Source organism: Schistocerca gregaria, chromosome 4 (assembly GCF_023897955.1).
Source record: "Schistocerca gregaria isolate iqSchGreg1 chromosome 4, iqSchGreg1.2, whole genome shotgun sequence".
In the NCBI taxonomy this organism is placed as follows: domain Eukaryota; kingdom Metazoa; phylum Arthropoda; class Insecta; order Orthoptera; family Acrididae; genus Schistocerca; species Schistocerca gregaria.
The window spans coordinates 253,383,062-253,406,663 of record NC_064923.1 but is presented as its reverse complement, the minus strand read 5'-3'; positions in this window follow the sequence as shown (position 1 = coordinate 253,406,663).

Genomic DNA, 23,602 nt, shown 5'->3' with positions numbered 1-23,602 from the left:
CCCGAACTCCGGACCTTTGCCTTTCGCGGGCAAGTAGAGCACTTGGCTGTGAAAGGCAAGGTCCGGAGTTGGAGTCTCGGTCCGGCTCACAGTTTTAATCTGCGAGGAAGTTTCATCAGATACAATTATCAGAGCTGTAGTTGCAACATATCCTGTTTAACAGAATTACACAATGCCTTTCTTTTTCTGGAGTAGTCATCACTCTTTGCCTCAGCCACTGGACGCTAACCTCATAGTGGGTTTCTCTATTAGAAATCGTATTTGAATGCGATCCAAAGCCGTGAGCTCTATAGTTAGGATAGCGTGGTGCAGAATGTGGGGCGACGATCTGTCGCAACCGCGAGGCCGCTGGTTAGACATTGTTAACAGATAACACATTTGTTACTCATGAACACACAGTTCTCATCTTTGAAGCGGGCAGTAGCCAGTTGGGCAGGTGAAGCTCACGCAAGGCCGGTAGGCCCTGTCACCTTCGCACCTCTCGGTCTTGGCCACAGCAACGGTTGTGCTGCTGTGCTGCGCACGCAGCGGGCAGCTACGTCATTGAAAGTTGCTGATCAGACGTTGCCTGCCTGGTCCCGATAGCCAGCAACACAGCGAGCATGTTAGTAGGGTGCTCTCGTTAACGTCGGAAACGGTATGTCGGAAAGATATCCAGCAGCTCTACACGATGTGGCCGCAGTCCTGAAGGGATACGTCATGGCCTGTCAGCGAGAGAACAGCCAGCAATGCTGGTGTCAGTTTGTAGAAGCTGGTTGGGGCAGCAACTACTGCACTCCCCAGGATGGCGGCAGTTTGGCAGCTCGTCAGGTGCCATCAGCTAGGCGTCCAGGAGCCTAGTGGTAGGAGGCTCCAAGCCCTCTCATCAGTGAAGGCGAAGACGGGGCAGCAGCAGCCCATAGCAGCCAAGTCCTTCAAGATGGAGTGACTGTTGCTTCACAGATCTAAATCACGTAAGTGGACCACAGATGAAGCAGCACAAGTCCCTCCTCAGGACTAGTTGGATGCAAATTGAGAACTTTGGAAGTCGGAGTATTTTTACTGGCCGTAGTGTCCCATCTCTTCTCTCCACGCTTCCACTCTGGTTACTTCTGCAGTGGCCGAGTGCTGTAAAGCCACTCTTGCGTACGACTTATGCCTTGTTATTTCACTATGTGTGGCCAATAGAATGACATTATGGTCCCTTCTTTGTGAGGTCGCTCTGCTGCATTGGAAGTCTGGCCATTCACCCTGGGTGATGTGTGGCATTCAGCTCGGTGGCGTGCCCGTGCTACAGGCACTGTCGGCTGGTCTTGTTTATTTGCATTCCAATCTATCTTCTGCATACTAGCCTGCCTTGGCTTCAGCTGTGGCGATGTCGCCAGCCAGAGAAAGCTTTAAATTATTTTTTTCTTTTTTTTGCATCCTACTGGGTATCATTCTGGGCGCAACAGTTTGTTTATGAAAAGATCGTGTTACACCTCTTATAAGAAGGCAAACGTTTACCAACATGTGTAGAATTCGACAGCGACAGCATCGTGGCCTATGGAGATTAGTTTATCGTTCTGTGATATTTCTGCCTGCGTTGGTCTGGGTCCCAATACTCTCCTGTCAATATGTAATCGATGTGTTCACGTGTATCATAACCAACGCTATGCAACATCTCAACGTCTCCACGCTGATTGCACCTGAGAAGCCTGACATATTATCACTCGGCGGCCTTGCAGGATCGATACTAACGATACGTGTCCTGAGTCAGGAAAGAGGCTTATTTCTAGCAATAAAAATACAGTCCCGAGCAGTGCGACGACATCTGAAGCGTTACGGGCTGTCAGCACAGCGACCGTACCGTTGCTTTAGTTTTCCCTGACGCGGCAACATACGGTACCTCACCGATATGGTGAGCCCAACAACTGCACTGAACACTGGAGCGGCACAACGTCGTCTTTTCAGGAGAGTATCAGCTGCGTACATCATCACTATGTACACATCCGGGTGTGAAGAGAACAAACTTTGGTAGCTACATTGCATTTGTCATCGCAGTATGGGCCTAGAACCTGGCGTGAGCCTCTGATTCGCTTAGCTGGTAATTTGGACAACTGCCGTTCCATTGCTAACGTGTTAGGGCTGGTGACTGTGGTGCATCTTCGAGGTCTCAGTGACATTATAAGATAAGGCAAGAGTTCGTAGAGGTATGTACCGTCTATGCAACTAAATGAAGGCAGTTTGTTTATTGTCATACGCGTTTCGCTTCTTTTATTTGGGAACCATCATCAGCTTATGTTGCTACGCCAGCGTTGCTCATTCGTCGGTGCGGCATACAGCGACTATACTTTTCTATGGTTTCCTTGCGAGATGCCAACCTTGCTTTGGCAGTCCACTCTTTGGACACCAAAAAAACTTAAATTCTGTCCTTAATTCTTTAAAATATATTTGGGTACTGTGATTTTCCTTAAATTTTTGCTTCTAGATGTGCTCTCTAGTAATTTTGAACATGGAAGATACACTACAAATAAATTTTTCTTTTTTCACAAGCTGCGACATGGTAGCGAATTGAATAGTGACCCGAAAATACAATGAATTTCCTTTTGTTTCACGTTTGTGAACACAATTTTTTTTATAAAAACGTGTCCTAATACGGCTCCAGTATATTAGGAAATGTTTGTATAAAACAGATATAAAAATGGTCATTACGGACCGAAACCGATGACAAAAAATTTGTGACAATAGACTTGAAGTAAATGAATTATTTTTTATAGTTTTGCACCAAAATATTTGAATTCCATCATAGCCATGGTGGATGTGGCCAGCCCATTACAAGGCAATAACAAACCGTCTTATAGTCTATATATTTATAGGTAGCCTTTCTGTCACTACCTCTGATCATGCCCAAGCAATCTGTGAAGTCTGCTCTTCCACAAAACAACGCAGGACCTCTTCTTAATTCTAAAAGGCTATAACCCTTTCTTATGCACAGAGAACAATTCTGTTCTGTGGGATAGCACTGGGGGCCAATTACCATGCTTACTCACATTTTGCCTGCCTGTATTTCCCTGCGCTTGATTTTACTTGACTTTAAAACATTACTGCGTGTAACAGAAATAATTTCACTTATGAGAGGATAGAACATCTGGCAACTTGCTTAAACACATATATAGTTTGGATGCGTTTTGTTTGAATCAAGCAAGAAGACACAAAGGCACGTTCGCTGGTTTGACACCTCTCAGTTACGTGCAGCAGCCTCCAGATGGCGCTCAGAATGCCATTCTTCCTGCTTCTGCGCCATTTCCTCCGGTGCGACTTCTACGTTCGCTGATAATGTGCACAGCATCCAGTAGGAAACGCTGTAAACCACGGATTGGTTCACTTTCACCTTGTATTGGCATGCATCAAATTCTTCCACCACGAGGCACCAAAACACTACACGCCGCGGATACTGTGACGTGTGGTTTAGTTGTGCGTGTGTTGTGTTGTACAAATTCAGCAAGATTGCAATAAAATTAGTTACTTATTATTAATGTAACATGAGGTTTTATTTAATCACTGCTTTTCCCGGCTAATGATCGTTATTTTGTTAAAGAAATCTCTACGTGGGAATGTGTCAAGCAATGTAAATGTCACTACATTCATTTACAATAGTAAACATTTATAACCAACAAACAATCTAAAGGTATGAAAGTAATCTGAACTATACAAGATTAATGATTTTCAGTAATTTCAGTGCTGTTATTTAAATTCTGTTTGCTAGCTGCAGATCGATTGTCAAAATTCACGCTACGGTTATCTCGAGGTGGCAACATTTTGCTTTAAGCAAAGTGAACAGTTTTGTCACACCATGCCACACAAACACAACACTAATGTATTTTCCTGTCAAAATATATCATAAAAGATTTTTCGAAATTACCAGGCTTCATACACCAACAGGTAAGAATTTATATCACGTAAGATGCTGTTTGCATTCATAGAAGTTCGATGTATTCACAGTCTAACTGGAATTTATTACCTCAGAGTGGGTCCTCGGCCACTAGTACACAATTATCATTTCAATTATAACAAACGACATTTAAGTCTGTTTAGAAAATGAATTTGAAACTGTCCCTGCAATATTTCTCTAAGATGGCGGCTAAAATAAGAAAATCACTTATCGATTCTGCTTCAGGCTGTGTTTTATTCGTAATATATATATATATATATATATATATATATATATATATATATATATATATATACAATTTTTCTCACCTTCACTATATGCATTAACATTTAAAAATATTCCTCAATGCTGCAAGACACATTAATATTCACCATTTATCAATAAACTGCGCTGTTAATCAATAGCGCTAATGGGTGCGCTCTTTGGTAGCTGAGCAGAAAACTTAACATTTATATAGGATGAGGATTAAAATGAAATAAAACTCCAAACAAAGCAGATTCATTTCGGCAACATATAAACTCTATTTTCAAATATCGGTTAGCAACATAACAATATTTTAAGTACAGTTTCTTACAGACCTCTTTGTTGTATTGTATTGTATGCTAACCGAGAACCTAGAAACGACGGAGAGGCTCCGTCACCGCCGCAGCCGCAGTGGTCCACAACCCCACGATGTCTATCGCAGTCTCCGGCCGGTGTGGTCCGGCGGTTCTAGGCGCTTCAGTCTTCTAGGCGCTTCAGTCTGGAACCACGCGACCGCTATGGTCGCAGGTTCAAATCCTGCTTCGGACATGGATGTGTGTGATGTCCTTAGGTTAGTTAGGTTTAAGTAGTTCTAAGTTCTAGGGGACTGATGACCTCAGATGTTAAGTCCCATAGTGCTCAGAGCCATTTGAACCACTACCGCAGTCCACTTCACCCCTTCGCAGCCCCACACCGAACCCAGGGCTATTGTGGGGTGCGGGCCCCTATTGTGGGGTGCGGGCCCCGGTGGAGTCCCCCCCCCCCCCCCCCCCGGGGAGTGTCCCACACCAGACGAGTGTAACCCCTATGTTTGCGTGGTGGAGTAATGGTGGAGTACGCGTGCGTGGAGAACTTGTTTGCACAGCAATCGCCGGCATAGTGTAGCTGATGCGGAATAAGGTGAACCAGCCCGCATTTGCCGAGGAAGATGGAAAACCGCCTAAAAGCCATCCACAGACTGGCCAGCTCACCGGATCTCGACAAAAGTCCGCCGGGTGGATTCGTGCCGGGGACCAGGCGCTCCTTACCACAACCGAAGAGCTGTGTGTTACGAGAAATCAATCACATCCTATGAGTACAATAGTTCGAAAAAAAGAAGAAGAATTTTGTTACCAAATCATAGATAACAAAAGATTAAGATTTTCATTGTCTTCTTACATGTGTATTGTCTGAGATACAATTTTTTACAAAATATTAAATTATGTCATTGACAATCATTATTTATGATTTTATTAACGACGAAGCCATTTGTATTAGTATTACAAGAATAGGATCAAAGTTCAGTCACATTCCACATAAATGCTGTCGTGAATATAATTTTGATTAAAATATATGTGTGGATATTAGCATGCTGACACAGTTATGCACCCGCGACAGTCAATTCCGCACCAGCAATAAGACAGTTAACTGCAGTGGCTGCAGTTAGTTCAGACAGTGCTGCAGCAGTTGGTATTTACTGAGAACTGTGACCAGTGACAGAGTGACTGCAAATCTTACTATCAACGATACTCAAAATTTCATAGACTGCCAAGAAACAGCAAAGTTAGTTAGGTATCACTGAATTACGTTTAGGATATAAAGTGCCATAAAACTAACTGAACCAGAGTTAAGTACAATTTGTAACATACTTTTAATAAAAGTTATTTGTTATTTCTTATTGTGATGCCTCATCTTTGTTATAGTGCCACCTTATCAGACAAGTGTTTAATAATCATATTGTGCAAAGTCAGCCGTTAAGGAACTATAGCAGGTAAACGTTTTTCTTCTACTGTGGATGTTTGGGCTGAATTAATTGTGCTATTCAGTTACTACATTCACAACAGACTTCTTAATTTCGCAGACAGTAGACTGGCAGATGACAGCTACTGTTACAGCCAGTGACGCAGTAACAGTGGAGCGTCTGCTGTTGTGTCGCGGCAGACCGCTGTCTGCTTGTGGACAGAGCACGATAGACCCCGTGATGAGGGAGCGCATAATCCAATCTGCCTTCAGCCTTGATGGAGTTGCGCGGCGTGGCTCGGCAAACCGAGAGCAGCAGCGATCTCCTAGGGGTTGAAGAGGTGCGGTGCGACACACTGCCTCAGCTGCTGCCATTTCACTAGCTGCACGGTGTAAGCCAATACAAACAGAAAACTAGTAGAACTGTTACCGCTTGCCTATATTACACTGACTTCTTACCCTTCCCGTTCTCCCTTCTGAAGCCTGTTCATCACATTTGGCAGTCGATGTACAGTCCTGGAAATTGAAATAAGAACACCGTGAATTCATTGTCCCAGGAAGGGGAAACTTTATCTGGGGCCAGATACATCACATGATCACACTGACAGAACCACAGGCACATAGACACAGGCAACAGAGCATGCACAATGTCGGCACTAGTACAGTGTATATCCACCTTTCGCAGCAATGCAGGCTGCTATTCTCTCATGGAGACGATGGTAGAGATGCTGGATGTAGTCCTGTGGAACGGCTTGCCATGCCATTTCACCTGGCGCCTCAGTTGGACCAGCGTTCGTGCTGGACGTGCAGACCGCGTGAGACGACACTTCATCCAGTCCCAAACATGCTCAATGGGGGACAGATCCGGAGATCTTGCTGGCCAGGGTAGTTGACTTACACCTTCTAGAGCACGTTGGGTGGCACGGGATACATGCGGACGTGCATTGTCCTGTTGGAACAGCAAGTTCCCTTGCCGGTCTAGGAATGGTAGAACGATGGGTTCGATGACGGTTTGGATGTACCGTGCACTATTCAGTGTCCCCTCGACGATCACCAGAGGTGTACGGCCAGTGTAGGAGATGGCTCCCCACACCATGATGCCGGGTGTTGGCCCTGTGTGCCTCGGTCGTATGCAGTCCTGATTGTGGCCCTCACCTGCACGGCGCTAAACACGCATACGACCATCATTGGCACCAAGGCAGGAGCGACTCTCATCGCTGAAGACGACACGTCTCCATTCGTCCCTCCATTCACGCCTGTCACGACACCACTGGAGGGGGGCTTCACGATGTTGGGGCGTGAGCGGAAGACGGCCTAACGGTGTGCGGGACCGTAGCCCAGCTTCTTGGAGACGGTTGCGAATGGTCCTCGCCGATACCCCAGGAGCAACAGTGTCCTTAATTTGCTGTGAAGTGGCGGTGCGGTCCCCTACGGCACTGCGTAGGATCCTACGGTCTTGGCGTGCATCCGTGCGTCGCTGCGGTCCGGTCCCAGGTCGACGGGCACGTGCACCTTCCGCCGACCACTGGCGACAACATCGATGTACTGTAGAGACCTCACGCCCCACGTGTTGAGCAATTCGGCGGTACGTCCACCCGGCCTCCCGCATGCCCACTATACGCCCTCGCTCAAAGTCCGTCAACTGCACATACGGTTCACGTCCACGCTGTCGCGGCATGCTACCAGTGTTAAAGACTGCGATGGAACTCCGTATGCCACGGCAAACTGGCTGACACTGACGGCGGCGGTGCACAAATGCTGGGCAGCTAGCGCCATTCGACGGCCAACACCGCGGTTCCTGGTGTGTCCGCTGTGCCGTGCGTGTGATCATTGCTTGTACAGCCCTCTCGCAGTGTCCGGAGCAAGTATGGTGGGTCTGACACACCGGTGTCAATGTGTTCTTTTTTCCATTTCCAGGAGTGTATTTGTGTCCATATACTGTAGTAACCTATGTTACTACTCACTTGGCGTAGTGTTTTATAACGTGACTCTGAATGTCTCCTAGCAGCCGCGTTTCCAGGAACTTTGAAATTATGTATCCAGAATACCTCAGATCTCTAAGAATAACAGTTTTCACAGTAACTTTGCTGACCACTTAATAGCCTACGAACATTATCTAGTTTCAGAAAGATATTTAAAAATAGAGCCACAGTCTATAGTATAAACTTGATGTGGAAGATAACTGCCAGTAAGAAGGAATTAACAAAAGGAAAAAAGATTGGTTCAAATGGCTCTGAGCACTGTGGGACTCAACGGCTGAGGTCATTAGTCCCCTAGAACTTAGAACTACTTAAACCTAACTAACCTAAGGACATCACACACATCCATGCCCGAGGTAGGATTAGAACCTGCGACCGTAGCGGTCGCGCGATTCCAAACTGTAGCGCCTGGAACCGCTCGGCTACCACGGCCGGCGGAAAAAAGATTATTACACTACACTGCGCTATGCAACGACAAACTATTTAACACCTTAAAAGAGACGACACAAGCAGATAAACACACACACATATATATACGCGCGCTTGCTCATACTCGGAGAGATATAGTAAACAAGGTTCAAATTTGACACCACACACTTATGAGAACAAGTGAACATCAACAGGGAACAGACAGACAGCAACAACTGAGACACTTTGTTTTGTAAAGTGAAAGATTGTTACTTGCCAATCAAGTTTGGAAAGCTATATGTTAAGATGTGTGTTCATTTCGGCAACAGGTTAGAATGCAGATGAGTGCGAACATTTTGAAGCTGACTTTAGGAAGTGGTCGCAAAATATAGTCACGAAATGTTTTCGCACAACAAAATAACGCTGATAGCCAAACTGATATGTTAACTCGCCAACCAGACTTACAGTAACTTAATTTAATTGTAGATAAAAACTACCAATACAGGGTGTTCCAGGAGGAATGGTCAGTGTATAGGGATACGACGATGGAAGCAAAAATTTCTAATAAACTTGGGCTTTAAAACGCATACCATAAGAGCTATAAGCACTTACCCGCTCCGATAGCCTTGAGTGTCAAAGCACAGCTCCTGCGACGTGGAGTTGCGCTGGCCCCGGACAGAGTGGATTCAAGACGAGGGTCGGTGTGCCGGCCAGCCTCGATGAGGTTTTTATGTGGATTACCACATCGCAGTAGGTAAATACCGTCTTGATATCCTAGTCCCACCTCAGTTACACGATTCTCAAACATTTACAAAACTTTCGATTACTTTTACATGAATAATACAACATGCTGACAGTTTGGGTACACATGTTTCGTATCATGGGGGATGGGGGAGGGGGGGGGGGGGAGAACGGACTGGGACAGGAAGGACATCCGGCCACCCCCTTAAACTAACCGTGCCAAATCCGTTAATAACTGTGACAACTCTGTACCGTTGCGGGAAAAAGGCACAAGAATAAGAAGAATAAGAGCTATGAATACTTCTTCACTTTCGATACAATGAAACGAATCCCTCCTACGCCAAGCTCTTTGCTTTCCATGTTTTGGGAGGAGTTAGCATGGATAAAAAGATTGTGTAGTAATCGTGGTACCTAAAATGCAAACCTTAAGAGCTATGAGGAGTGCTTCATCTCCGACACTGTGAAACAAACCTGTTCTACTGCAGGAGGTGGTACGGATGAAAACAAGGAAAAATGCAGACCTTAACAGTTGTCCGCTCTTGGATAGTAGAAGAGAGGTGTTTCACAGTAGCGAAGATGAACAAGGGCTCAGAGCCCATTTTTTGATTCGAATGGGATTTCTGTCATATCCCTGAATACTGACCATTCTACGAGGAACGCTCTGTATATAGAAATGTACAGAAGATCTTACTAACGCAACAATACGTAGAAAAAAAAGATAATAACAACGTCAGACAAAAACTGTTTTAGGCTAAATTTCTTTAGAGTATTAACTACTTAAAACATGTCTATATTTTACAGAACTGAATGAACAGTATCCACTGAGGATCGCAGGAAGATACATATTTGGATTCATATAAAAAACATTTGTTTGCAAAACAGGCAGACCTGTACTTCAATAATTTTGGAATTCTTGGAGTACGGTGTAATGTAAAGTTTATTTGTATGTGTCTTCCCTGCATGTATTTCAGTATAACTATGACAGTACCTCAGTTTGTGAAAATTTTACGTTCACTAATATCTTTATAATTTATTTAACGCAATGTGTATATGTCAGTCAGTCCGTAGGTTTACGCATATATAGTCATTGCTTTGGAGCCTGAATCAATAAGAAATCATTGCAGAATATTTATTGTTTGTATCCAAGTCAAAATGAGGCACTGTAATTTATGTTTTTGGTATAGATATATGATGTTAAAATCCTCGCATCTTTGGAAATAACAGTCTTCGTACAGCTAGGAGCTCTCGCTGATGTGTGGACTGCCTGATGATGATCCAGGAAGCCGAATGCTGTTTCACATCGAAACATAAATGTTGTCGTGGAACATTAATACCTTGATTTTCTGTTCTTAACACGTCTGTGATCCTCCAAGTAGTAACAGAACATTCCACACAAGAAAGACAGATGACGGTTCGTATCTCTGTCCGACCATCCAGTTTAGTTTTTTTCCGTGGTTTCCCTAAAGCGCTTACGGCAGATGGTGCCATGGTTCCTTTGAAGAGGACGCTGCCGATTTCCTAGTCTATGCCTAAATAGTGTGAGTTTGTATTCCGTTTGTAATGGGCTCGTTATCGGCGGGACATTAAACCGTAATCTTATTTCCTTCCTACAGTGCAGTAGCTTGCTGTCGATTTTTGTTTCATTTTACTTTCTGCGTTAGTTGAGGTGCTTTTACTTTTCCATTGTGACATGGCTGGGGCTCCAAGGCAGTGACGCGGGGTGCCAACCGTGGCAGAATTGATTACAGACTAATAACTTAATGGCAGCAACTTCCACCATTAGACCACCTGTTGCGGTGTCTGTTACGGAGTTCCTAGCTTCTGAGACGCTGACGCCGATTAATTATCATTGACATTATTATGCCTCGTTCTCATTACCACACTGTAAAGAATAATATCGAATACTGAACAGAATAACAAGCCAAAAGTGATGCAATGTTATCAGCTGTTTTGATAAGGAAAAAGCGTTATTCTGGTGTTACTTTAGATTTGCTGTTGTAAAGAATAACGATGTTAGTTAGGAGCTAAAATGCCTCATATCGTCGCTGCACAGGGACGTTGTGGTTCAATATTTTGTCTCTTTGGCATGAAGCGTGAGTTGCTGCTGCTTGTTTCTCGGTCGGATAGATTTGCAGTTGGTCAATATACCACCTGTCTGCATGCTCATCTTGTACCACAGTGCCTCGTTCCTTATTATGGTGTTGACTGTCTTTTTATCAAAGACTCTCCCGCCCTCATGTGCGACATCTCACTCATTTCCCAGACGACCAGGCCACATTTTTCTGAAGCCACAGCTGCCTGCGGTACATTGGCGTACTATTAGTAAATAACTGGGAAATGACCCATATCCTGTCAGTGTGTTGCGCCGTTAGACGAGGTAATGTTTGACATTTTTGATGTTACGTTTGTAGTTGGGTGTGAGTGGTAGGTTATCTTCCCTGTTTATACTGTCTCCCAAATTTCCTATCATTCCTTTATTTCTTTCTTGGATATGGCTCTTGTGTCCAGAATCTCCTTCACCTTTTCACTCTAATCCTTTCTGAGCCTAAAATTTGCGTCACTCCCTTGCACTGATAATGCTAGAAGTCTTATGCCCAATATCACAAGGGACGCTTCAGACGGTGTAGTTCTACCCACAGCAATGATTCGTAAGAGTAAGTTTCTTTGTGCTCGCCATGAGACCTGAGCCAGCTTTCGTTTTTGAGCCAATGGACTCACCTTACAATTCTTTGTACCATTGTGCATTTTCTCATTTTCTAATGTTATTTTGTCGAGGACTTGAAGCCTCTCCGGCAAACGATGTCTCACGTGTGCATGGAAGTTCTGTTTCTCATCGATATCTGTTCTCAAGCACCTATACATTTCTTTTACATGCTTTAGTTGATAATTATGATCGTAAGATTTCTCGCTCATACCACTGGGCTACTTCCTGTGTGTGTGTGTTTTTTTTAAAGGAACTTGCTTACCAAATGAAGGTTAGAGACCTGCAGGTCTTGAAGGCACGCTTTCGCAATGCATTTGAACTTGTCTTGATCATGTCTTGAATCGTACGTAGAGAGAAATGGAATTCCGACTATACATTATCCACGCCACTGAAAGTGCACATATTGATGTGTGTGAATGAGGTAACAAAGATTTATAAGTTTCTTGTCACATGTTCAAAACCATTTGTTAATATCTAATACAGTTTTGAAAACAATATCCTAAGTTGTATAGATAATACTTGGACACCCTGTATATTCACGCAACTAAAGCAGCGGCATACGATTTATAGTGCCTACGAAAGAGTGACAAAAATGTCGATATTAAATACGCGTAGAATGTACAGTCCATGGCAGTGCCTGCCTGACATTATAGAGTGCCATTCCTTCCGTTCTCCCAATAACGTCCTGTTCAAGCCGAGTATTGCTTCCAGGAAGGCCGTACACAGTGTTTTCTGTTTCATCGTCAAAATCTCTTTCTCTACAATAGCAATATCAAACACACACACACACACACACACACACACACACACACACACACACACACACACAAACATATACACGTACTCATATGGCACATGAATACAGTGTCAGGAATCAAAGTGACATGAAGCAGGGTGTTAAAAAGAGCACGAATAGCGTACTTACAAACATAGAATTTTTCACTTATCGTAGTTAGTCCAAGCCACAGACCACAGCTCCTTACCTATCGTAATAACGAACCTGATAAGTTGTTCCATGATGAAGCTATTCCACACAGATAATACTTACTTTGAGGCAAAAGTGTATGGAAGTTAAAACACTTTCTGTCAAGGTCTTCGTCCGTATAAACTTATTTTGAGAATACTGATGCGTCCAATGGAGGTGGCGCAGTTGTAAAGTGTGAAAACATTGGAAACGCTTTCTGGAGGACGGCATTTCAAATTTAGCTCCGATTTTAGGCTCTCCGTGGTTTCCGTGAACCGCTTGAGGCACATACCGGTATGGTGCTAGCACCAGGCCGGCCAGAGTGACCGAGCGGTTCCAGGCGCTACAGTCTGGAACCGCGCTACCGCTACGGTCGCAGGTTCGAATCCTGCCTCGGGCATGAATGTGTGTGATGTCCTTAGGTTAGTTAGGTTTAAGTAGTTCTAAGTTCTAGGGGACTGATGACCTGAGATGTTAAGTCCCACAGCGCTCAGAGCCATTTGAACATTTTTTAAATTTTATTTTTTATTTTATTTTATTTTTTTCTAACAACGGTAGTCAATTTCCAAGGTGGACACTAGAAATTGATAATTACTTTATCTCTTCGTTTGTCATTAAGAAACATTTTTCATAGTTCCGCGTTCTAGGCAGGTAAATGTTGTTCAGGCAGGAGAATGTTAACCTGCCTGTACAAATTAATGGACGGAAGTCCACTGGCAGTATATAGAGCTCGTGCAAAATCACGGCACAGCCCAACATTCCTTTAATAGCCAGTCAGGAGGCGCTGGAGGTGGCCACGTAACTGCCACCTGCACCTGCCTGAACAGAAGAGCTTATGAATCACGCTCTGTGAGATTTTAGCATTGCTCTGCCTCCGTCGCTCTTCTAGCTTCGCTCCATGGCAGAGGGCTTGGACTATCTGCCTCTGGCTCTCTTAAAAATGGCGGCTGCCTCAACCAATGTACACTGAAGTGAAAAAAGTCATGGTATAGCGATATGTAATATACAGATGGCGGTGGCGTCGCGTACACAAGGTATAAAAGGGCACTGCATTGGCGGAGCTGTCATTTGTATTCAGACGAGTCACGTGAAAAGGCTTCCGACTTGATTATGACCGCACGACGGGATTTAACAGACTTTGAATGTGGAATGGTAGATAGAGCTAGACGCATGGGACATTCCATTTCGGAAATCTTTGGGGATCATCAGTGCACAATGGCATTCACTTACGGACCGAGCGCGGCCACGTTTGAGTAGAGGTGCTAGTGCTAACAGACAAGCAACACTGAGTGAAATAACCGCAGAAATGAATGTAGGGCGTACGACGAATGCATCGGTTAAAGCAGTGCTGTGGAATCTGGAGTTAATGGGCTACGACACCAGGCGACTGACACGAGTGCCTTTGCTAACAGCACAACATCGCTTGCAGCGCCTCTCCTGGGATCGTAACCGTATTGGTTGGACCCTAGACGACTGGAAAACCGTGGCCTGGTCTGATGAGCACCCATTTCGACTGGTAAGAGCTGATGGTGGAGTTTGGGTGTGGTGCAGACCCTACGAAGCCATGGATCGAAGTTGTCAATAAGGCACTGTGCAAGTTGGTGTTGGCTCCATAGTGGTGTTGGCTGTGTTTACACAGAGTGGACTGGGCCCTGTGGTCCAAATGTAGCGACCATTGACTGGAAATGGTAATGTTCGCCTAATTGGAGACCGTCTGCAGCCAGTCATGTACTTCATGTTCCGAAAGAACGATGTAATTTTTATGGATAACAATGTGCCATGTCACCGAGCCACAAGTTTTAAGAGGGGTAGGACGTCAAACAGCCCGACTTGGAGCAAGAGAGGTACCATAGGACATTTTAATTCCCACTGTCTATACTTTTACAAAAAAATTCATAAAACTTCGTCATCATGTCCAGGAAGAATTCAGGATTCACACTCAAAGCAGTAGAAGTTCAAAAACATAATAAATATTTTTTACAAGTGAAATTTCATCATTTTTTTCATTTACCACTGGCTGCATTTGTTGCTATAGGTACAATTTTCTTCGTAAGTAAGAGAGATTGTTTTATGAATTTTGCAGTGCATACAAACCATACTTACAGGTGTATGAAACTCTAGAATTTATTTAATTTGTGAGAAAATGAATGAGCTGTTACATTTTAAACTTCATGTTTAGAAAAAACTCAACTTTTGTAGTTAATTATCTCAGTTTTTACCCTATTTTTAGATAGATTTGGAAAATTCTAGAGTTTCATACACCTGTAAGTATGGTGTGTATGCTGTGCAAATTTCATAGAACAATCTCTCTTACTTATGGAGAAAAGTGTACCTATACCAAAAAATGCAGCCAATAGTAAGCGAAAAAATAATGAAATATCACGAGCAGAAAAAAATTTATAACAAAATAATTTTTTTTATGCTCGTGATATTTCACTAACTTGAACTTCCACTGCAGTGAGTATGAATCTTGAATTGTTCCTGGTCATGCTGACAAAGTTTTATGAATTTATTTGCAAAAGTGTAGACGACGGGAATTAAAATATCCTGTGGTGCCTCTCCTGCTCCAAGTCGACCCGTTTGACGTCCTACACCCCTTAACGACAACATTTTGGACTATTCGAGCAAATGATGTGGACACCCAGAGCGCCCGGCATCAATCCCATCGAACATTTATGGGACATAACCGTGAAGTCAGTTCGTGCACACTTTCCTGTACCGGCAACACTTTCGCAGTTATGGACGCCTGTAGAGGCAACATGGCTCAGTATTTCTGCAGGGGACTACCAGCGACTTGTTGAGTCCATGCCACGTCGAGGTGCTGCACTACGCCGGACAAAAGGAGGTCCGACACAATATTACGAGGTATTCCATTACTTTCGTCGCCTCTGTGTACATCACTCTGTATTCATTCTGAACCATCACTGCTCGTTTCGAGTATGTTTTAACTTTTCAAGCCACTTCTGCTGCCTAGAGTATAGCAGTCAGGTTCCTTTCAGAGTATGCAGACAAAATAGCACCTTTCTTAGCTATCATATACAACCGCTCACTTGACGAAAGATCTGTTCCTAAAGACTGGAAAGTAGCACAGGTCACGCCAATATTCAAGAAAGGAGATAGGAGTAACCCATTGAATTACAGAGCCATATCACTGATCTCAATTAGCAATAGGATTTTGGGGCACATACTGTACTCGAACATTATGAACCTTGAAGAAAATGACTTATTGATTCATAACCAACGCGGATTCAGAAAATATCGTCTTGTGCAACACAGAAATAATAAGTGCTGTCTGCAAGGGATCTCCTCACAAGCGACTATTGATCAAATTGCGTGAATGTGGAGTATCGTCTCAGTTGTGTGACTGGATTCATGATTTCCTCTCAGAGAGATCACAGTTCGTAGTGATAGACGGTAAATCATCGAGGAGAACAGAAGTGATATCTAGCGCTCCGCAAGGTAGTCTCATAGGCCCTCTACTGTTCTTGATTTATATAAATGATCTAGGTGATAATCTGAGCAGCCCACTTAGATCTTTTGCAGATGACGCTGTAATTTACCGTCTAGTGAAATCATCAGTCGATCAATTCCAATTACAAAATGATCTAGAGAGAATTTCTGTATAGTGCGAAAAGTGGCAATTAGCACTAAACATAGAAAAGTGCGAGGTCATCCACATGGGCACTAAAAGAAATCCGATAAATTTTGGGTGTACGATAAATCGCGTAAATCTAAGGGCTGTCAGTTCGACTAAATACCTAGAAATTACAATTACGAACAACTTAAATTGGAAATACCACATAGATAATATTGTGGGGAAGGCGAAACAATGACTGCGCTTTGTTGGCAGAACACTTAAAAGATGCGACAAACCCACTAAAGAGACAGCCTACATTACACTTATCCGTCCTCTGCTGGTATATTGCTGCACGATATGGGATCCTTACCAAGTAGAATTGACGGAGGTGCGGTTCTAGGCGCTACAGTCTGGAGCCTAGCGGCCGTTACGGTCGCAGGTTCGAATCATGCCTTGGGCATGGATGTGTGTGATGTCCTTAGGTTAGTTAGGTTTAAGTAGTTCTACGTTCTAGGGACTGATGACCTCAGAAGTCAAGTCCCATAGTGCTCAGAGCCATTTTTTATTGACAGAGGACATCGAAAAAGTGCAAAGAAGGGTAGCTCGTTTAGTTTTATCGCGCAATAAGGGTGAGAGTGTCACTGATATGATACGCGAGTTGGGGTGGCAGTCACTGAAACCAAGACGGTTTTCTTTTCGGCGAGATCTATTTACGAAATTCCAATCACCAACTTTCTCTTCCGAATGCGAAAATATTTTCTTGACATTCTCCTACCTAGGAAGAAATGATCATCATAATAAAATAAGAGAAATCAGAGCCCGAAAGGAAAGATTTAGGTGTTCTATTTTCCCACGCGCCATTCGAGAGTGGAATGGTAGAAGAAGTAGTATGAAAGTGGTTCGATGAACCCTCTGTCAAGCACTTAAGTGTGAATTGCAGAGTAACCATGTAGATGTAGATGTACCACGTTACAACTTTTGACATTCCACGCCCCATTGGTTAGAAAGTTTTTAATGTCAAAAGAACCAACCGATTTTACAAGAGTATAACTTCTACTTGTAATGGACATACAACCCTGGGGTTCCTTTACAGTTTCATTTAGGATTGGAGTTCTCGTTTACATTTCACAGGTGTTCAATGAGCCCTCCACAGGACGGACGACAAACATCCAGACATTGGTCAAACTCGTTCCACAGTTCTGCAAGCATGTCTGGAGTTCTGCGTTTGCTGTAGTTGGTATGTAGTGTTGCAAATCACGCGAAGCTGTTGTTAGAGGAGGCGGATAGAAGGAAAATATCAGAAATCATTAAAAAGATTCATATAAATTACCAGTGTCTTGCAACTGCTTTTACCGTCATCGAATGCTTTGAGCAGTACAACGTGTACTGCCATACTCTCGGCCAACATGACGCCGTGCGACACCAACTGAACTTCACCTGTTAAAACTGATGTCACTGAGCAGCCACATCCTTAGAAGGCCGGAAGCTGTGACGTACAAAGTACCCAACACTAGTCCGCAGAAAGCCTCACAGCGTCACTGAGATATGGATATCCCCTTTGTCTTTCGTACTCATTGGAGAACTTCCGAAATTGATTCTGACCGAGCAAAGCGGTCATTGGTTAGCATACTGCACTGGCATTCAATAGAAAGACAGTACAGATCTCCGTCCGGCCTAACTGATTTAGTTTCCCGTGATTTTCGTAAGCAGCTTGGTTTCTATGAAAGGGCACCTCCGACTTTCTTCCTCGTTCTTCTCTACTCCGAGCATATACTCCGCCTCAAATGACCTTGTTGTCGACGTATCTTGAAACTAATCTTACTTTCTCTAAATTTACTTTTATTTTTTCGACTTTATCCCATTAAGAGCTACGTGTTAGTTTCTATTGCGAGGAAGTCCTGTATCCCGTCACAGATGTGCTTCACTGCTAGATAAAATCTTATTTTGGCTAATAAACGCTACGGCGGAAATGTATCGACTCCCAACCCAAACTCAAGGAACACGAAAGCAATCTGAGGGCCGTTGTACTGTGATTTCTCGGACGAAAAGAGCGAGCTTAGTTTCCCAACATCTCTGCTTGTGGAATTATATGGCAGAGGAAGTTTCGTTTCCCAGACTAATAAGCCTAAAACGTGTTCCAGAATTCCACAACAGATTGGCATCAGCGGTATAGGCCGACAATTACATCTGGCTCCCCAGGGACTCTTTCTGAGAACGGTAACCTCCTGCGCTTTTTTCTGGTCATCTGGTGTCCTTCTTCCAGCGACCTACAATAAACTGTTGGAAGAAGAGGACAGAGTTCTTTCACATAATCTGTGCAGTATCTTACAGAAGCATCATCAGCTTCTTTGTTACTTCAATGAATTTTACGTGATAGTGTTCACGAGTAGGTCATATACACTGATGAACCAAAACATTATGACCATCTGTCTAGAAATTGATTTGTCTGTCTTTGTAACGAAGTACTTCACTCACAGCGTATCAGGGATGCGACAGATTGTTGATAGGTTTTTGGAGGTGTGTGGCCTTAGTTGTCGACGCACAGGTCATGTAATTCGCGTAAATAACGGGTCGCTGATTTGCGTAAACGGTGATTGCACCCAATGGACACCCAAATGAGCTCATTAGGATTTAGATAAGCGAATCTGGACGCCGAGGCATCAACATAAATTCACTATAATGCTCTTCAGATCTATGTAGCACGGTTCTGTCGGCGAGACACGGACAATTATACTGCTGAGAGATGACATCTCCGTCGGGGAAGACGTCAAGCATGAAGAGATACAGGTCATTCGCAGCTGTCAGCGTGTCTCTTCGATTACTACTACAGGTCCCATGTGAGCGCAGAACATCTCGCATAGCATAATACTGCCCCCAGCAACCTGCGTCCCTGGCGCACTGCAGGTTTCGAGTCGCCGTTCTTCTCGATGATGGCGTTCGCGGTGACAACCATCGACGTAGTGCAGCAAAAATGTGATTCACTCGAACGTCGCCACTGCAGTCGTAATTGATGTTGTCGTTGGATCAACATGTGAACACATAGGGGTGGTCTGCTGTCGAGCTCCATCATTCAACAATATACGAGGAACGATGTGCCTCGAAACACTTGTGCGTGCACAAGTACTGTGCTCTTTCGGCAGAGATACCACAGATCACCAGCTATCCTGCTTTACAGAGCAGACAAGCATTTGAACCAAGCGCCTAGTGGTAGTCTCCCTTTCCTACTTCTTTCCATATACTCTCACGACAGTAGCACGTGAACATTAGACCAGCTTCGCCGTTTTCGAGGTACTCGTTCACAGTCTCTGCGTAATAATAACCCTCTCTTTGTCAGAGTCGCTTATCTCAATGGATTTCCCCATTTTCAGCACATAGCTTCGCTTGGTTGATCCCCCTTCTGTGCCTGCTCCTCTTACATACTTTTGTTACCGCGACACGTGCCTACATCGCCACCAGGCGACATCCAACATCGCGGTGGGCAGTGATCATAATGTTTTGGCATAACAATGTATCTTCCAGTTGTGTGCTGTAACGTAGCGAACGCTCTACGTATGAGCTTGCTATCTTCTGCATTCTCACAGAAAGAAAGAAAGGTTAAGAGATGAAACCCACGAAGTCATTGGAGATGGAGTTGAAGAAGCTGTTAATAGAAGATGTCGAAGGAAATCGACCATGTCCTCGTCAGTGGAAGAATTGTAAAGGATCTCTAGACGGACGTGTGCAGGATGGAATAAATAGTTCTGTCAGGGACTATTTAAAGATATAAACACAATGAAAATAATGTGTATGTTTATTACAGTTTCGGTTTACAGTGTGACCTTCCAGTAAAAAATGGTTCAAATGGCTCTGAGCACTATGGGACTTAACATCTGAGGTCATCAGTCCCCTAGAACTTAGAACTACTTAAACCTAACTAACCTAAGGACTTCACACACATCCATGGCAGAGGCAGGATTCGAACCTGCGATCGTAGCGGTCGCACGGTTCCAGACTGAAGCGCCTACAACCGCTCGGCCAGAAAGAAGGCGGCCTTCCAGGAAAGACTAAATCATAGCGAATGCTACCTCTAAGTCTACCACCCGCACGTTTTAGCGTGAGGCTTTTTCGCGTCTCAGGTATGTCAAGGACCACCCCCAGCCCATGTTAAAAGCTAGAGCCCTCCAGAAAACCAGTATAGATATTACGATAACACAAAAAGGGCCACTACCACCCGCAAGTTTTAGCGTGAGACTTTTTCGCGTCTCAGGTACATCAAGGACCATCCCCCAGCCCATGTTAAAAGATAGAGCCCTCCAGAAGAACAATATAGATCTTACGATAACGCTAAAAGGACCACACCAGCTGCAAGTTTTAGCGTGAGAGTTTTTCGCGTCTCTGTTACGTTTCAAACTTTAAAAACATTGCCCCACCACGAAAAGTATAACGTTTCTCATTGGATAGACAGAATTTTTGTAGGCGGAGCTTAAGGTTAACATTGAGACCCTGATTGGTCAGATGAAAACACAGCCAGATAGTTGTTTTAAACCATCTTCGGTAAATTGTAGTAAGGAGAAGTTAGGAGAAGTTAGTTACTTCCGAGACGGCGAGCTAGATGGCTGCTGCGCCGGCCGCTGTCGCCCTGACGCTGCTTAAACACCGACAAGGTAATGAACGCTCGCGATACCGCACTTTTGAGCGCATAAGGTTTCACTCAAAACTGCAGAAGTCTCATCTGTTACACCCCCTTTTTGCGTAATACTAATTGTGATCGTTAATTAAAACTCATGGTGTTCACATTTGCCACTTGAAGAACAGATCTGAAACGCGATGATTTTTCTTTTATATAGTTATTGAGAAGCCACATCAGCCACTGTAAATTACGACGAGTTAGATAAGTAATTAAAGATAATTGAGGGTCACTGTAGACCATTTTGATAGTTTTGTCTTTTGTGATACTTAAATTAAACCTAGATTATAGATGTGATATGGCATAGGTCATCCTTCGATCGACTGTAGAACTTGGAAACCCATTTAGGGAATATTCGTTCACATTTTTGTTGAACGCTGTTGGTTTTTATCATCCTGTATTAAAACATATCCTTTTATCAATAGTGCAATTTATAAACGATGTTTTGTGAGTAGAATAAAATTTCCAATGGTAAACTTACCTGCTGTTTTGACGTTATTTTACCAACTAACTAAAAATAGGAAAGCCTTGAACCCTTTCCACTAAATTTAGTTAGTATTAAGATTCTTTTACAGGGAGTGCAGTGGAGGTGACGCTGAGATCATTTAGTATTTGGTTATATCATCGCTAGTCTCACTGAACTCTTCTGAATTCTACATGTCATGTGTGGTCTGGCGTCTCCTTACCAGCAACAGGTCCCAGGTTCAAACTAGTCAATTCCCTAAAAAAAAACACGCTCAGAGCGTCGTTGCGCGAAAGTGGTTGGGAGACACGATATAGTACAATCAGACACCACCATGAATGTTTAGAAATCTTTGAATCTAAGCAATATCTGGTCTACACTTACATAATTAGCTTGGAAGGAATGGAGACTCTCTCTTATGAAGGCATCAAGTGAATTTTTATCTGCTGTTTTAAATAGATATATTTAGCGTTTATTTTTAGTGGTTTTGGTTGATATGGTTTTGAGCCTCGCTACAATGACCTTGTGTTCACTAATACCTGTATCCGTCATGACGCTCTCTATTAGATCAGTATTATTTGTGGCTAAGAGGCCAAGTGTGTTTTCGCAACCATTTACAATTCGTGTGGGCTCATGAACTAATAGTTCAAAGTTACACTCCGAGAAAGCATTTAGTACAATTTCGGAAGATGTTTTCTGTCTACCACCGGCTTTGAACAGGTATTTTCGCCAACAAATCGAGGGTAGATTGAAGTAGATAGAAGGTAGGATAGATAGAAAATCTGAAAATGGAAATGCTGAGGTTTAACTTGGATACAGTGGGGGTCAGTGAAGTGAAATGGAAAGACAACAGGATTTATGGTCAGATGAGTACAGAGTAATATAAACAGCAGCAGAAAGTGGTATAACGGGATTAGGATTCGTAATGAATAGGAAGGTACGGCAGAAAGTGAGTTCCTGTGAACAATTTAATGATATAGGGTTGTTGTCATCAGTATCGACAGCAAATCAGCGCCGGCAACAATAGTTCAGGAATAGATGCCGACGTTGCAAGTAGAAGATGAAGAGATAGAGAAAGTATATGAGGATATTGAACGATTAATTCGGTACATAAAGGGAGCCAAAAATCTAGTAATTGTAGTGTACTGGAATGCGACTGTAGGGGAGAATATGGGTTTGATAATAGAAATGGGAAAGGAGAAAGACTAATTGAGTTCTGCAATAAATTTCAGCTAAGAGTAAGTATAGCTGGAAAAGGTCGGGGTATACAGGAAGACGTCAATTAGATTACATCGTGGCCAAGCAGAGATTCCGAAAGCAGCTATTGGATTGTAGGACGTACCCAGGTGTAGATAGAGACACACTTCACAATTTGGTGATGATGAAGATCAGACTGAAGTCTAAGAGGATTATCCGAAAGAATCATTGCGTTCCACAGGCAGTGTGTGGGCGAGGATTATCCTGTTGGAACAACACATCACCTTCGTATTGCAAGAATATATCTAACAACATTGAGCACATACCGAGCACTGTATAGCGTCCCCTCCAGAAACACCAAAGATAACGAGAGTTGCACTTATCACACCCCAGACCATAAGGCTTGGGTTGGTGCCAATACCTTTTGAAGGAATGCGCTCTAAGAGACAGCGCTCAGCAGTTCTATGTCACACGCGTGAACGACCATCACTTGCTTGCAGGCAGAACCTGATTTCATCGCTGAAGATAACGGCCCACCATTCCATCTTCCAAGCGATCCTCTGACGTCACCAGTCGAGCCGTGCACGTCGATGCAGTGTGTGGATGTCCAAAGTCCATAGTCCCACTGCTGATAACCGGTTCGCAACAGTTCGTGCTGACACGTCTGGTCTCACACGCCCTCTTTCTGTGCTGTGGGAGCTGCACGATCTACCACTGCTGTCCTTACAGTATGACAAACCCGGTAGACGTCTGTGGAGCGTTGGCGTTCAGAAGCTCGTATACGGGTTCTAAACATTCATGGTGGTGTCTGTTTGTACTATATCGTGTCTCCCTACCACTTTCGCGCAACGACGCTCTGAGCGTGTTTTTTAGGGAATTAACTGATTTGAACCTGGGACCTGTTGCTGGTAAGGAGACGCCAGACCACACATGACATGTAGAATTCAGAAGAGTTCAGTGAGACTATCGATGATATAACCAAATACTTAATGATCTCAGCGTCAGCTCCACTGCACTCCCTGTAAAAG